Source organism: Lutra lutra, chromosome 9 (genome assembly GCF_902655055.1).
Source record: "Lutra lutra chromosome 9, mLutLut1.2, whole genome shotgun sequence".
Taxonomy (NCBI): Eukaryota; Metazoa; Chordata; class Mammalia; order Carnivora; family Mustelidae; genus Lutra; species Lutra lutra.
In genome coordinates, this window is record NC_062286.1 from 12,366,307 (window position 1) to 12,379,949 (window position 13,643).

The window sequence follows — 13,643 nt, forward strand, 5'->3', positions numbered from 1 at the left end:
TCTCCATGAAACTTTGGAACTGATGCTTTAAAAGGTTTTGTTGTTGTTGTTGCTGTTGTTGTTTTGGGTCTGTGCCAAGGATGGTCGTTTAATATTTTTTCCCTATTACAGCGGATCCTTGAATAGCACAAGTTGGAACCATGCGGGTGCCTTATACTTGGATTTTTTTTTTTTTAACAATTGCAGTACAGAACTACAAATATATTTCCTCTTCCTTATGATTTTCTCAACATTTTCTTTTCTCTAGCTTCCTTTATTGTACGCATATAGCATGTAATACCTATCATGTACACAATATGCATTAAGGCTTCTGATGAGGAATGAATGAACCAAGTCCCCATACCAGCTGGTACCAAAAGTAGGATGCTCAAGGGCCCACTCATATCTTCCCAAGCCCCCAACCCAAGGGATTCTGTGGGTTCTTTTGGGCTTTTGAAGAAGCAGCCCATGAACCCTTCTTTGAAATCTCTTCCCTATATGTACTTCCAAATTCAGAATCTTTCAGATTTTAAAACAATAATATAGAGCATGTATTATGTATACCCTGGGTAGGGTGGGCGGCACTCATCCACCTGATGAAAGCTTGCCCACCTAGAGCGGTATAAATAAAAACTATCCATAGTCTCAGGTACGATCAGGCCAGCTTTTGCTTCCAAATGAGCTAGGAGAGATAAAACTTTAACTTTTCAGATGATTTTGGATTTTGGACTTGCAAAAAGGGGAATGTCAGAAAACAGCTTATAAACTCATTTTTCTGTCTAAGGCACTCAAGGGCCCAGATTTGAAACCTCAACACTCCAGAAAGGAAGCACACACACACGCATGCACAGTAAGAAAAAGACTTAGGATGACTTACAGAGTAAGTACAACCCTTATACTACACTCCAGCAAACACTACAGCCAGCTTCAATTCAAGTATAAAATGAAGGCTCCCAGCTAGAAGCATCAACCCAGAGGAGTGGATTCGGGGGATTTGTCGGGGGCAATTCAGGAATGTATTTCTAAAGGCAAAGAGAAGCCCCAGGTCATTTTCTACCCCAAACAACAAATAAAGAGGAGCCTAAAGAAAGTAGCAAAAAATTCTCAAAAATTTTCTTCGACGAGCAGGCGCAAAAGGGAGACTGACATAGGCTTAATTAATTTGTCCTTTACAATATTTCTGAGATACAAGTATCATTAACTTCAGCTCATAAATTACAAACCTTAGCAAGCCTGAGGAATTTGCCAAGGGGAAGAGGCAGGATTTCAACCCAGGTTTGCTTGCTCTCTCTGTAGCCCTGGGATATTCTCCCAGAACTTCTAGATGCACGTCTCACCTCCAGAACTCTCAAAGAGCTGTAGCCCCGTTGCAGTTTCCGCGAAGCTGAATTCTTGTGCTAGCCTTGGAAAAGCCTTTGATACTGGCTCCCCAATCCATCTGTCTCTTTCTCTTAACTTCGGTTTTTGTACAATAGTGGAAGTAGACCAAAGGTGTCGTTCCAGTTTTGAGGACAGGCAAGTCCGTCATTCTGCAACTGAGCCCACAGTTCTCTCGTGTTCCCGTGACCTCCAGCTGTCGCAGGGAGAGGTCTGACAAATAAGTTCTGCACAGCCTGCCTCAACTGGGTGGGTTCCACAGCTCAGCAAGGCCATATGCCGCACACACCAGAGGCTCAGCTCATTCCTGCTGGATGGCGTTCTCTGATGAAGTGGGCTGAGCAAAGGACACCGTCCAAGGACATCAGTCTGATGCAGAGATACGGTCCCAGGGAAGCCTGAAAATACAGTTCTATTTTCTTCTTCTTCTCCTCCTCCTCCTCCCCCTTCCCCCCTCCTTCTTCTTCTTCTTTTCAATTTCAAGGTAAGGAAGCACATCTAGCTCTTTGAGATGAGGATTTTAGCCAAGACCCAGGCTTATTAATTGCACCCTCCTCACACATGCATGGCTCTCATCTCTCGTGTGGGTGACAGAGAGAGACCAGGCTTTGCAGGCACATAGATGTGGCTTCGGGCATCAGCCCACAACCTTCCTTAATGAGGTTACTTTATGCAAAGCTCCTTCTTAACACCCCTGCATTTCTGTTTCCCCATCCAGAATGGGGATATCCGTTTCAAAAGGTCTTCAGAAGACGGCTAAAAGTGATCCGAAATGCTCATAATAGCTGCGGACAATAATTTCTATGCCTCGGAAGGTGCGAGGGCCCATGTTGGACCGAGAGGACCACAAGCCTCAGACAGATGAGAAGTTGCTCACCTCCCAGCCCCAGCACGCTGCCACCCTAGTCTAGGCAACTGGGACCCAGTCCCGTGGTTGCTTCTGGAAGGGCCTGTGTTTGGTTGTCAGTGGGAAAGATGGGACTTGATGCAGTGCTGAGAGAGTTGTGTGCTCGTCATTGTTCCTCACAATCCTAAAATGATTGTGCATTTTCATTTATTCTAAAGCCCAGGGATTACCAAACCAAATTATTTTTTTTAAAGGACATTAACTTAAAGCAATTGCGGTAGCCAAGACATCTGTGAAGCCAAGCCCCCCATCTTCATGTCAGCAGAGACCCTGGGAAGTGGGAGTAAGCTGGTGACTCCTCCCTGCCTCTGCTGAGCTAGAGCTCCTGCATTCCTTTTGTCTCTCCCTGTTGTCATTGGCCTTGACTTCCACTCATTTATCTGATGCTCAATCAGAATGGCGGTTCCCTTTCTGGGAAGGAGAGCAAGGTTTCTCTGCTCTTTGAGAAAATTATTTGAAAATGCCCTTGGCTCTCCCCATCCCCAGCTTGGCCTTGGCGGCCCCCCTGACTAAGGCTGCCAGGTTTGCCCCTTCCCCTGTCACTCAGGAAAAGGGGGTCCCGGGCTTAAAAGCGTCCTTCTGCATTAGGCTTGATGCAGAAGGACGCTTTTAAGCCCTCAAATCCAACCTTCCCATTTCACCGACAGAGAAACTGACCCTGGGCAGCGAGGAGCAGGGCTGAGAGCCATGCCCAGGTCATCAGCTGCCCCAGCCACGTGTTTTCGCCCTCTCCCTGCAACGTGTCAGGTGTAATTCAGGGGCTCCACAAATAACACAATAATAACTCTCACTGTGTTGCAGCAAGAGTCGAAATGATTACATTTCCCTCTTTTTCTGGCACACAGCACTCTGTAGGACAAATGACAAGGGTCCACCTAGGTACGCGGCTTCTCCTCTGCCTCGCCTGAAATGACAGCCAGCTGCGGGCAGGGACGATGCCCTCTTGATCACTGTACCCTACCTAGCACAGCTCAGGGTAAGAGCCTACCCCATACATATTTGTTAAATGAATGAATGATCTCATTTTAATGCTTGATCCACCATAAAACTGCAATTCTTTGGGGGCAGACCCTTTCCCCAGTTTCATTTTAAAGATCTAATTATCCACACCATACAGAATTTTTATTAGAAAGTGAAGTCATTAAATAAGCAGACACCAGACTCGGGCCCTGAGATAATTGCAAATAGAAGCACATCTGTCTGCAGCACTAAACTGGACCCTGGAAGCCCGTTGCTGGGCAAACAGGGCACCCATTCTCAGCACTTGGATTCACTGGGACAACGGCTTCCTAACCGGGGAAATCAGGCTTCTAAATTACCTGAGAAAGGCCAGGAGTGAGCAATTTTCCAATTGCTTTTCAGTACCTCCATCTTCCTAGACATGGGTTATGATGCCAACCTGCATCCAAACCACCCTCCCTTTTAAAAGCCATCCACCCACATTTCCTTGTTGCTTTGGTCCGTAAATACTCCCGGGACGTACCTGTCATGCTTTCCGTTTGTATGTTCAGTTATAAAATCAGTTCAATTTATTTCAATGACAAACCAGCAATCCATTCTTGAGCAAAAGACGCTACTTCTAGCATCATCGAACATTTTCTCTTAACTCAGACATATCAGACTCCTCCTCCATTCATCACTTCTAGGAATGAGGCCTTAGCCAACCACACAAAGCTTCATTAATGCTACGCTGAGAGCAAAATCCTTATTAAAGGTCTCTAAATATTTACTACGAGTCTAAGTTACTGACCAGTTCCACTCCCGTTGAAATCTGCTCTCCTTCTCCAAACACAATTATTTTAGGTCACTGACACACCAGCCAAGGAAATGACAAGACTGTATACTATGGTGGAAAGTGCAAGCCGGCCCCAGTTTTAAATTCTGGCCCTGTCCCTTACTAGCTGATAGACTTTGCCAGTTACCTTGCCTTTCCCGCTTCCCCTAACTATAGAAAAGGGGACAAGAATACTAAGGTCACAGAGTTCTGGTGATGATTTGAGAAAAATGTAACATGGTTCACCTTACAATGTAACATGGTAACTTCTGAAGAAAAGAAGCTAAACACGCCCAGTATAAAACATATGAAACATTCATTTTCAAGTGTTCTCTGACAAAGGAGCCAAGAGTACACAATGGGGAAAGGACAGTCTCTTCAACAAATAGTGTTGGGAAAACTGGACAGCCACATGCAAAAGAATGAAACCAGACCATGACCTTGCACCGTACATGAAAATGAACATGAAATAGATTAAAACCTTGCAAGTAAGATCTGAAACCATAAATGGCCTAGAACATACAGGCGATAAGTTCCCTGACACTGTTCTGGACAATGAATTTTTGGATTTGACAATAAAATCAAAGGCAAAGAAGCAAATTACAGTATTCTCACAGATAGTAACATATTCTTGAACTCAGAGTGTTTTTTTGGCTATTTCAAATTCATTCCTCTTTGAGAAAATAAAGTTGGTGATTTGCGTAAACTCACCATGTTTGGAGCATAGTTTATCTGTTGAGAGATATCTCGCAGACTAACCAGCAGTTGAGGAACTGGAACATGGGCAATTTTTAACCTTTCCAGATAATGAATAGATCTCCGAAGGCCAGAATTAGTCCAAAAAGCTCCCCGCTTCCGTTCTAAGAGGACCCAGAGGCCCAGTAACTGAGAACTCTTTTCTAATCAAAGAAAGTAAATAAGGGCAAGTCTACTGTGAGGTAGGCACCATGCCAGATGCCATAAAGACATGAGATTATTTCCTTCCTAGAAGGCAAGTACCAGTACTACCATTTTACAGGTACGACGAAAACTGAGGCTCGGAGGGGTTAGACAGTCCTGCAGGATCCCACAGCTGGGATACAGCAGCAGCAGAGTCTGGATTCATAGCTGACTCCAAAAACTACTTCTTTCTCATCACCGTTCTGCACTGTCAGGTAAATCATGAAGCCTCTGAGAAAGGATTATAAGCAGGATGAAGTAGGAACCAGGGGATACCATGGGTCGATGAGTCGAAACTCAGCAAGAAAGGCAGGACTGGCTCCTGGCCATGGGCCTCTGCTGTTCCTGCTCACCAGCCAAGGGAGGGGCTCTGGAACAATCACCCCATCGCCGTGCGACGTGGACTCGGACTCCCCAAGTGGGCAGTGGTAAGACAACTAAATTGTAGCCACCAAGCACAAGATGCCTGATTCAACATTAATGGGTGACCTAGTCAAGTTGTCTGGGGCCCCACCTCTCCCTGACTTGTCCTTCATCGCACCACCCCTCTGACATATCATAAGGATCTCTTTCTATGTCTGACTTCATTCTTTGAGAAGAGGAATAATGGACAGGGTTTTATTTTTTTTATTTTTTTTTAAAGATTTTATTTGTTTATTTGACAGAGAGAGATCACAAGTAGACAGAGAGGCAGGCAGAGAGAGAGAGAGAGGGAAGCAGGCTCCCTGCTGAGCAGAGAGCCCGATGCGGGACTCGATCCCAGGACCCTGAGATCATGACCTGAGCTGAAGGCAGCGGCTTAACCCACTGAGCCACCCAGGCGCCCCTGGACAGGGTTTTAAATGTGCAGTTCCCGAAACTGTAGATGCTCATTGAAGATCAGAGTTCAGAGTAGATGCTCATTGAAGGTCAAGTGGATGAAAGAAGTGAAATCAACATCAAGGCTGGACAAGATGACTTCAGACGATGCCTCCCAACCCTGAGATATCACAGCTTAATGATTCCTAGACCAGCTTTCCATCTCCAGGCAATAGTTCAGGGTCTCTTCAACACTGAGATTTCCCAACGGGATGAGAGCATTATAGGTGCTTCAGGCTTCAACCCTTCAAAACACCCCCTACAGGCTACTCCTTGCCATCCTTCAGGAATGAGCGGACACGGCTATTGGAACAGATGCTGTCAAACCCATTTTAAATACTGTAAACTGAGGCCCATAGGAGTGAATCGACTTCTCCAGGGCCAACATTTGACAATGAGGCTACTGATTCCCTAGTCTTTTCATGTTACCAAGCCTGGAGCATACATAGGCAAAGCTGGGGTGGAGGTGGGGAGCAGGGCAGTGGGAAAGAAGAAAGTATGCAGAAAAGCGAAAAGGAAAGGGAAGAGAGGGGGCAGCTTCTCTGGAGAGTGTCACTGACAGCTGATAGTCGGTGACCTATAGCCCTGGCCAACTCTGAACTCTTCACTCCGGGCTGGCTGGGATGGGGTGGGGGTGGGGGTTAACTTGGCTCTCAGTGCCCCTGACTTACCCAGTTGCATCTAGGCCCTGAGAGCAAAAGCAAACTGAACGCTTCTTGGTGCTGAGTAAAAAAACAGGAAGTGACAAGTGGCTTCACTCTCCTCTCAACTTGGGTCTCCAACAGTCGGGGTCACGGGTGCACCAAAGACCTGACAGGCAGTGCCCTGGCAGCTTGCCACTGTGGGAGTCCGTGGCACCCCAGAACATGGGGCTTAGGGGGCTCTGGTGTCCCTGGGAGGAGCAAGACCAGGAAGCCTACAGAATGGGAGGTCAGGGACATGGACCTTTGGGGCCAGCTCCATCACTGTTCCATTCGTTGAACAAAAACTGAACTCTGACTACATGCTAAATCCAGTGTGACCTGAGGGAAATGGCTCACTCGGAGCTTGGTTTTGTCATCTGCAAAGTGGGGACAGCCCCGAGCCCACAGGGCTGTCATGAACATCAGTGAGCTCCTTCACTACACATGGAGTCTATTATTGGCACGGAGGCAGGATGGGAGGCATGGTGTGCCTGAGACGGAGGCGCTGCCCGCTTCCCAGAGCTGGAGGCAGGAGGCAGTGTGGGCAGGTCTGTCCCCACCTCTCTCCCCTCACAGGAGCCCGGGGCCAGAAGGAGGTGAAGTTCTGCCAGCCCCCAGCCTGGGCCCAGTGCCCATGTTTATGACTGTTTATTTCAGAGCAAGTAGAAAGGAGAAATTAGAGTCATAAAAGACAGGACAACAGACCAATAAAAACCAGCTCCCAGAAGAGTCAGAAGGAGGAAGAGAGGCAAAACTGTCACCATAGCAACACAAGACAGTCAGAAGCACGCAGGAAAAACAGCCCCTGCTCTGCCTCCTCTCATCACAGCAAAGCGAGCCTGGGACCCCACTCGGGGCTCAGTGAAAGCGCAGACCCACCCCAAAGCCCTAGTCCCCAGGCCCAGATGCTCAGCCTGACCTGGCTAGCAGCCACCCCTCCTCCTGTTGGCCCTTCATTGCAGCACAGGTCCCAGCCTTTCCCGGTCCCAGCCCAGCTTGCTGTGCCCTGGGGACTCAATGCAATGCAGATGGCCCAGGCCTTATCTAGAGGGACGGTGATAGTGAAAGACGGGAAAAGTTTCCAACAGAGTAAGGCAGGAGGGCCACAGAGCTGTGGGGGCGACCGAGGTCCCAAACACCTGCCCCTGGAGTCCCTGGGGCACAGGCAGGGAAACAAGGACATGGGTGAGGAGACCAGGCCCGGAAGGGTGGCCTGTCACTGCACGACTCTATACACCCAACACAGCGGCTGGGGGAATTCCTAGGATCTGGGGGTGGACTCAGCAAATACCCCCAGAGGTCTTAAATGACAAAGGTTTTCTTCTGGTCCCTGGGAACACTGGCCAGCAAGTCAGGACAGCTTGAAGAAGGATCCGGGAACCCACTGGCCCATTCTGACAGAGGCTGCTTAGTCTTTTGGCTGGCAGGCAAGACAGGTGTCTCCACCAAATAGCACGGCTGGCCTGGGACCAGCCTTTTGGGAAGTGGGTCAAATTGTTCCCAAAGCTCAAGATCTGTAAAGTCCCTCTTGCCAGACTGGTATTCTCAGGAGGAGGAAGGTGATAGGGCCAGGAGGCCCGGGTCCTAGACACAGCAGTGCGCTGACTGGCTAAGAACATCTAGGGCAGGTGGCCGCAGAAGGGTCCAGGTGTGCAGGCACTGGGGGTGAGGGGGTGGGGGACATCCTTGCCTCTGGCGCTATAGAGAGAGGCGGGGAGCCTGGGCCTCTGGTGGTGGGAATGGGGAAGCAGAAGGTTGGGGTGTCCTGGAAGAATGGCTTTGGAGCTGAAGATACCTGGCTGGGGGCGGGGAAACCTGGGGGGCCGGGGGACCGAGTGGCTGAGGGGTGACGGGGGTGACCTGTAACAATTGGGAAGCAGTCCTGGGGAGCGGGGCAACGGGCGCACAGACGGACATCTGGACGGCGATCACAGGAGAAGGACTGTAGGACTGGGTCCTCCGCTCTCCGTCCCTCCCTCCCTCCCTCCCCTGAAGGCTGCAGGGGCTTCGGGAGCTGCGGAAGGATGGCAGGGTTCTCCCCGGCGCCTCCCGAGCCCCGGTCCCTGCCGATCCCCACCCGCGCTCCCCGCCGCGCCCCCGCCGCGTCCGCGCTGCGCTCACCCGGGGTCGCCGCCGCCCTCCTCGGCCGCGCGTCCGCCGCTGCCCCAGCTGCCGCCGCTGTGGACGCCTCTCCCGCGGCCGCCGCAGCCTGCGAGACGGCCCCGGAGCCCCGCCCCGGCCCGCCCCGCCCCGGCCCGCCCCCAGCCCGGCCCGCTGCGGCCGCCCCGCCCCGGCCCGCCCCGGCCCCCGGGGCTCCCCACCCGCGCCGGCAGCCGCCTAGCCCCACAGGCGCGCGGCGACCCCTTCCGCGCCCCTCGGGAGTGGTGCTGGCCGCCTCCGCCCACGGTAGCCCCGGCCTTCTTTCGGCCTTGGCCACTTGGCATTGGCGTCCGCGAGCAAGCCGGGACCAGCCCTTGCTGCTTCTACACACGGAATTCCTTCGTACCCATTGTGCCCTCCAAGGAAAGCGGAGAAGGGCCTTGCAAGCAACCCGAAGACGCGCACGCCCACCCTCAATGTAGTGCCCGTGCCCCCAGCCCCCAGCCAGGCCGCCCTAACATCTTCCCACCCTCTCACGTTACTTTGGGTTCTGAAGCCGCCTTCCTCCCTGTCCTTCCGTGTTCATACTTTGAACAGATTCCTAGCTTTGGGGGCTGCAGGGATCTGATGGGTCCACCAAAAAAGTCTTTCAAATGCTCGAATCCAAATAACGTAACTACTCTAAAGAGTAAGCCTGCAAAAACACTTTAAAAAATTCTGTGATGCCAGGGGAGTGTAGGAGATTAGGGAGTGTCACTGTCATGATCATTGTTTTAAAGCATCTGCCATGAAGGCTTTCTGCATTAAAGAGAGAGAGATTCAGGAAACCCGAGAGGTGCAGGGTGCCAAACAGGTTGTGAGTCAGAGCTCTTCTTGGGGGGCTGGGGGGCCGCCTTCTCCTGCTTCCTTTCCCAGTCAGCCAGAGCATCATGAAACATTTCTGAAAGCCCATACAATGGGCCTAGCCCTGTGAGGGGGTGTGTGGGCTGGGAGCATAAGGTGCCCAGGACCCAGAGTGTAGACAGCTTCAGGAGACTTCGGTCAATGCCATCTCCTTTCTGAGTTCCCCATGCTTAAGGTGATGTCATCCTTGCCTCCTTCAGACTCTGAAAAGCTTCTGTGAGCTGCCTAGCATGGCTCCAGCGCTGGGTTCTGGTAAGAATTCAGGGAAGGCCCAGGAGGGCACAGTCTAGTTAGAATGAAGTAGTCTCCTGGTTGGAAGTGTCCTTAGAATGAACGCTTTCCCCTTCTTCATTTGGGAGTCAAGACCCCTCATGTCCGGCCCAGGCCCAGTTGTCAATCTCTGCAAAGAAAATCCATTTTAACTTGGGGTGTCTCTATTAGAAGACCCTTCTTAGTGCATGCCCATACATACACACACCAAAACTTCTGGCTTATTCTCTCCACCTTGGACCTGGCCAGGCTCTGGAAAGGACAAGGATGAGCCAGCCACAGATGCCATTCCCCCCATAAAACACTATCATTTCAGACCACAGGAAGACTCCTTACTTTACGTGGTCTGTCTCTAATAATAATATAGCTTAGGTTGGTGATAAGGGACTATTTGATGTATGAGACTTCACTTCCACACACTTAAAAGATGGCTTCTGTTTCTGTAATTGACGGATACCTGTAGAGCATTGCCTAGCCCATTATGAAATAACAGGGTTTCTAATTATCAGTGTGGAATTTAATAATTAAGTGTTTCCTAAGACACAATAATCAGACGAAATGGTCTTTCAACTTCATTAGTAATACTAATAACAGGTCTAGAGGTTACTATAATAAAGATTATAGTGAAATTAAACTGTCATTGAAGGGGCAGGGAGGTCGAGATTAAATTTTCATTCACAGTATAAGTTTGCTAAAATGAACCTTAATGTCTTAATTAAATTAACTTTAAATTGAACTGCTCTAGTTTCAAGGGCATCTTCTTGGTGTATTTATTTTTTAAAAGAGATTTCTCGAGCTTTGACGCAGGGCCAGGAACTGTGCTAAATGATGGCATAAAGACACAGGTCCCTGGTCCTGAGGAGGATTCAGACAGATTGCCAATCCTGGCTTATGACAAAGCAGAAAAGAAAGCAGGAGAAAATAGGGGCATTTGCTGTATGGGCCCAGGCCAAGAAGGAATTCATCAAGATTGGGGGAAATGGAAAGCAGATTCTTTTAAGCTGAACCCTGAGGGATGAGTTAGTCTTTAATAGGCAAGAAATGGGGTCAAGGACACTCCAGGTAGAGGGACAAAAGAGAGGTCCCGGTGGGAAGGGGGTCCGTATGGCTACAGGGCCCAGGGGACAGTGCGAAGTGGCTGAGAATGAAGAACCAGGGTACCAGCCCAAGAAGGCTGCCCTTGACCGTGGCAGCTTCAGGCAACTGGGTAGTCTCGATCAGAGTGTCAACTACAGAGTCTGACAGGTCAAGTGTGCCTGGGGATTGGGTGGAGAAAGAAAGGGCAGCAATGAGGATGGTCAGGTGAAAAATACCATCACCGGGGGGTGGGGGCTGTGGGTTGCCCCCCAGGGACCAGGTTCTACTCTGTCACATTTGAAAACACATTCTCTAAAGCATCCCTAGTGCAGAGAACAATACTTAGCACAAACTCGGTGCCCACTAATATTTACCGAGTGGAACGGCAGGGTCATGGAAGATGAGCATCTTCTAGTCACAAGGACTGATCTCACTGAGATCCATTCCAGGCCTGGGGGAATATTCCCTCTAAATTCCGGACAAATTAGTTTTGTTTTTTTTTTTTTTTTTTCCTTTTCTCAGAGCAACCCCCTTCCTCCAAAGGATCATTTCTGCTTCTGAAGCTTTGCTTCCTTGTACACCTAGGATGATTCCTTCTCCCATCTCCAGCTATCAAGGCCCACTAGTTCTGAGGCTCATGATGTCTGTGGCCAGTGGTGGCATCTGGGCTCATGCTTCTTTACTCTGAAATCTCATGAAATTAACTGTCTGAGCCACTTACCCCTCTGAGTCACCACGTATACAAGTTTCCTGAGGACAAGGACCTTCTCTGAGACAAGGCTGAAACTTCCACTCGATTTGAAATCAAAGCCGAGCATAAATCCTGGTTGTGCCACTCATGGACTATGTGCACTTAAGTAACCTCAGAGTTTGGGTTTTCTCTTCTATAAAACGGAGGTCATAAAACCTACCTCAGGAGGTTGATGTGAAGGCAAACATAACTGCTTTGCAGCTGTGGTGGGAAGAGAAATTGTGTGTGCATGTGTGCGTGTGTGCGTGTGTGTGTGTGTTCGTTGCCTCCTGGTGTCTTGATTAATGCTGGCCATACAGTCAGAGTCAATTGCAGCTGAGCTGGTTAGTGGGCTGATTCATGGGTGAGGAGGTGAAGTGATGGTACAATGATCCCATGTCAGGAAACCCTCCAGGGCTCTCTGCTTGCCATTCTACAGGAAGGAATCTTTATTTTATTTTATTTTATTTTACTGTATTTTACTTTATTTTATAGCTTTCATTTATTTAGTTATTCAGTAATTTATTTAGCTATTTGTTTGTTTGGTTAGAGAGCCTGAACAGGGGGAGAGGTAGAGGGAGAGAGGGAATCCCAAGCAGACTTCCCACTGAGCGTAGAGCCCCATGCTCTATCCCACGACCCTGAGACCATGACCTGAGCTGCCATCAAGAGTCAGATGCTCATCTGACTGTACCACCCAGGCGCCCCAGGAATCCTGATCTTTGTCCTCCCGGTTTACTTTCCTCCAGCAGGAATTACACAGGGCTTGCTTTCCCTCCCGTTTACTATAATGGCTTCCAAAGGTGGTGGATGATCTTGCCAATTACAGGCCAGGGTTCCTTTATGTAACGAGGGGTTTCTACGGAAACATGGCCCTGGCTTCAGAGGGAGCATAAGAGATTTGATTACGAGTATTGAGCCAATGTTCACAGCTGACATACCGCACACTTCCTCGTTGCAAAAAATCGCAGTCCAAACTGTGTAGAGAAACTTGGTTATGCCTGCAAATTCTGCATGTGGATGATTTGGAGCCCGTGGCTTGAAATATCTGATTTTAATCACTTTTTCAATCACGGAGCATGTCAGGCTCTTTCGGATTTCCCTTGCTTTGCATGTGGCTCCAATCTGCCTTGAATAACCTTGCATCCTGGTTCGTTCATTGAAGTTTCTACTTATTTTATATATTTTTTTAAATCCCAACTCATAAGCAACCCCTCTATAACTCCTCCTTCATCTCTCCTGGGTGGAGCCCATTCTTCTTTCTGGTGTGCCTCCATAGATTTGCATTCATACCTTTACCATCGCACTCACCAGGCTGTGTCTTGTGTGTGTTTCTGTTGAAAACATCTTACTTAATGTGCACCTTGTATGGCTTGATTCATTAACATTGAACTCACAGCCAACAACACTGTAACTCGTGTTTGAATGAAGCTTGTCTAACGTGCATTTTCTCTGTAAGACACACCACCCCTTTGCACACTTTGGGGCACCGTGCATGGGGGCAATTTTAAACGTGCAATCACCAACAGAAAGCACACAAATAGGAAAAGCCCGGCCCTGAGCAGACCATGGAAAGGGCACGTGGTCACAGTATGACAGCTGAAATGAGAAGACAATTTCGCCTCAGTCGACCTCCGCTAAGAACATATGTGTTGGTGACTTGAGTTTCCCACTGCTTGGTGCACAGTGGAAAATGACACATTGGAAAATCACCCAGAGTATTGATTTTGAGGTTACAAATACATTTCAGTGAGTGGGCCAAGTCACAAACATGAAATCTGCAAATAATGAACATCGATTATAGGTGCCTCCTGCCTAGACGATGAACTCTTTGAAACCAGCATGTGTGTTTATTGTTCTTTATATCTTTCCAGTGCTTTGAAGAAGACCCAGTACATGAAAACCCAGCCCTCAGTGAATGCCAGTTGAATGAGCGAGACATTCAATCCCGTCTTGTATTTCTTTTGTGATTTCCCCAGCAATTTATAAACATATTAATAAAGCGGCAAATGTCTCTGGTTCTTCTCCCATACGAATGTCATGGGT

At 49.0% G+C, this 13,643-nt stretch overlaps 1 protein-coding gene across 4 annotated transcripts in view; it reads right to left on the reverse strand.

Moving 5' to 3' along the window:
- Positions 1-8,736, reverse strand: part of CYRIA (CYFIP related Rac1 interactor A) — a 103,587-nt gene extending 94,851 nt beyond the window's left edge. For all 4 annotated transcript variants that reach the window (XM_047745752.1, XM_047745753.1, XM_047745750.1 and 1 more), the window contains exon 1: positions 8,639-8,736. The gene's annotated coding sequence lies outside the window, so the exon portion shown is untranslated. The remainder of the gene's footprint in view (positions 1-8,638) is intronic.
- Positions 8,737-13,643: the final 4,907 nt, after the last annotated feature.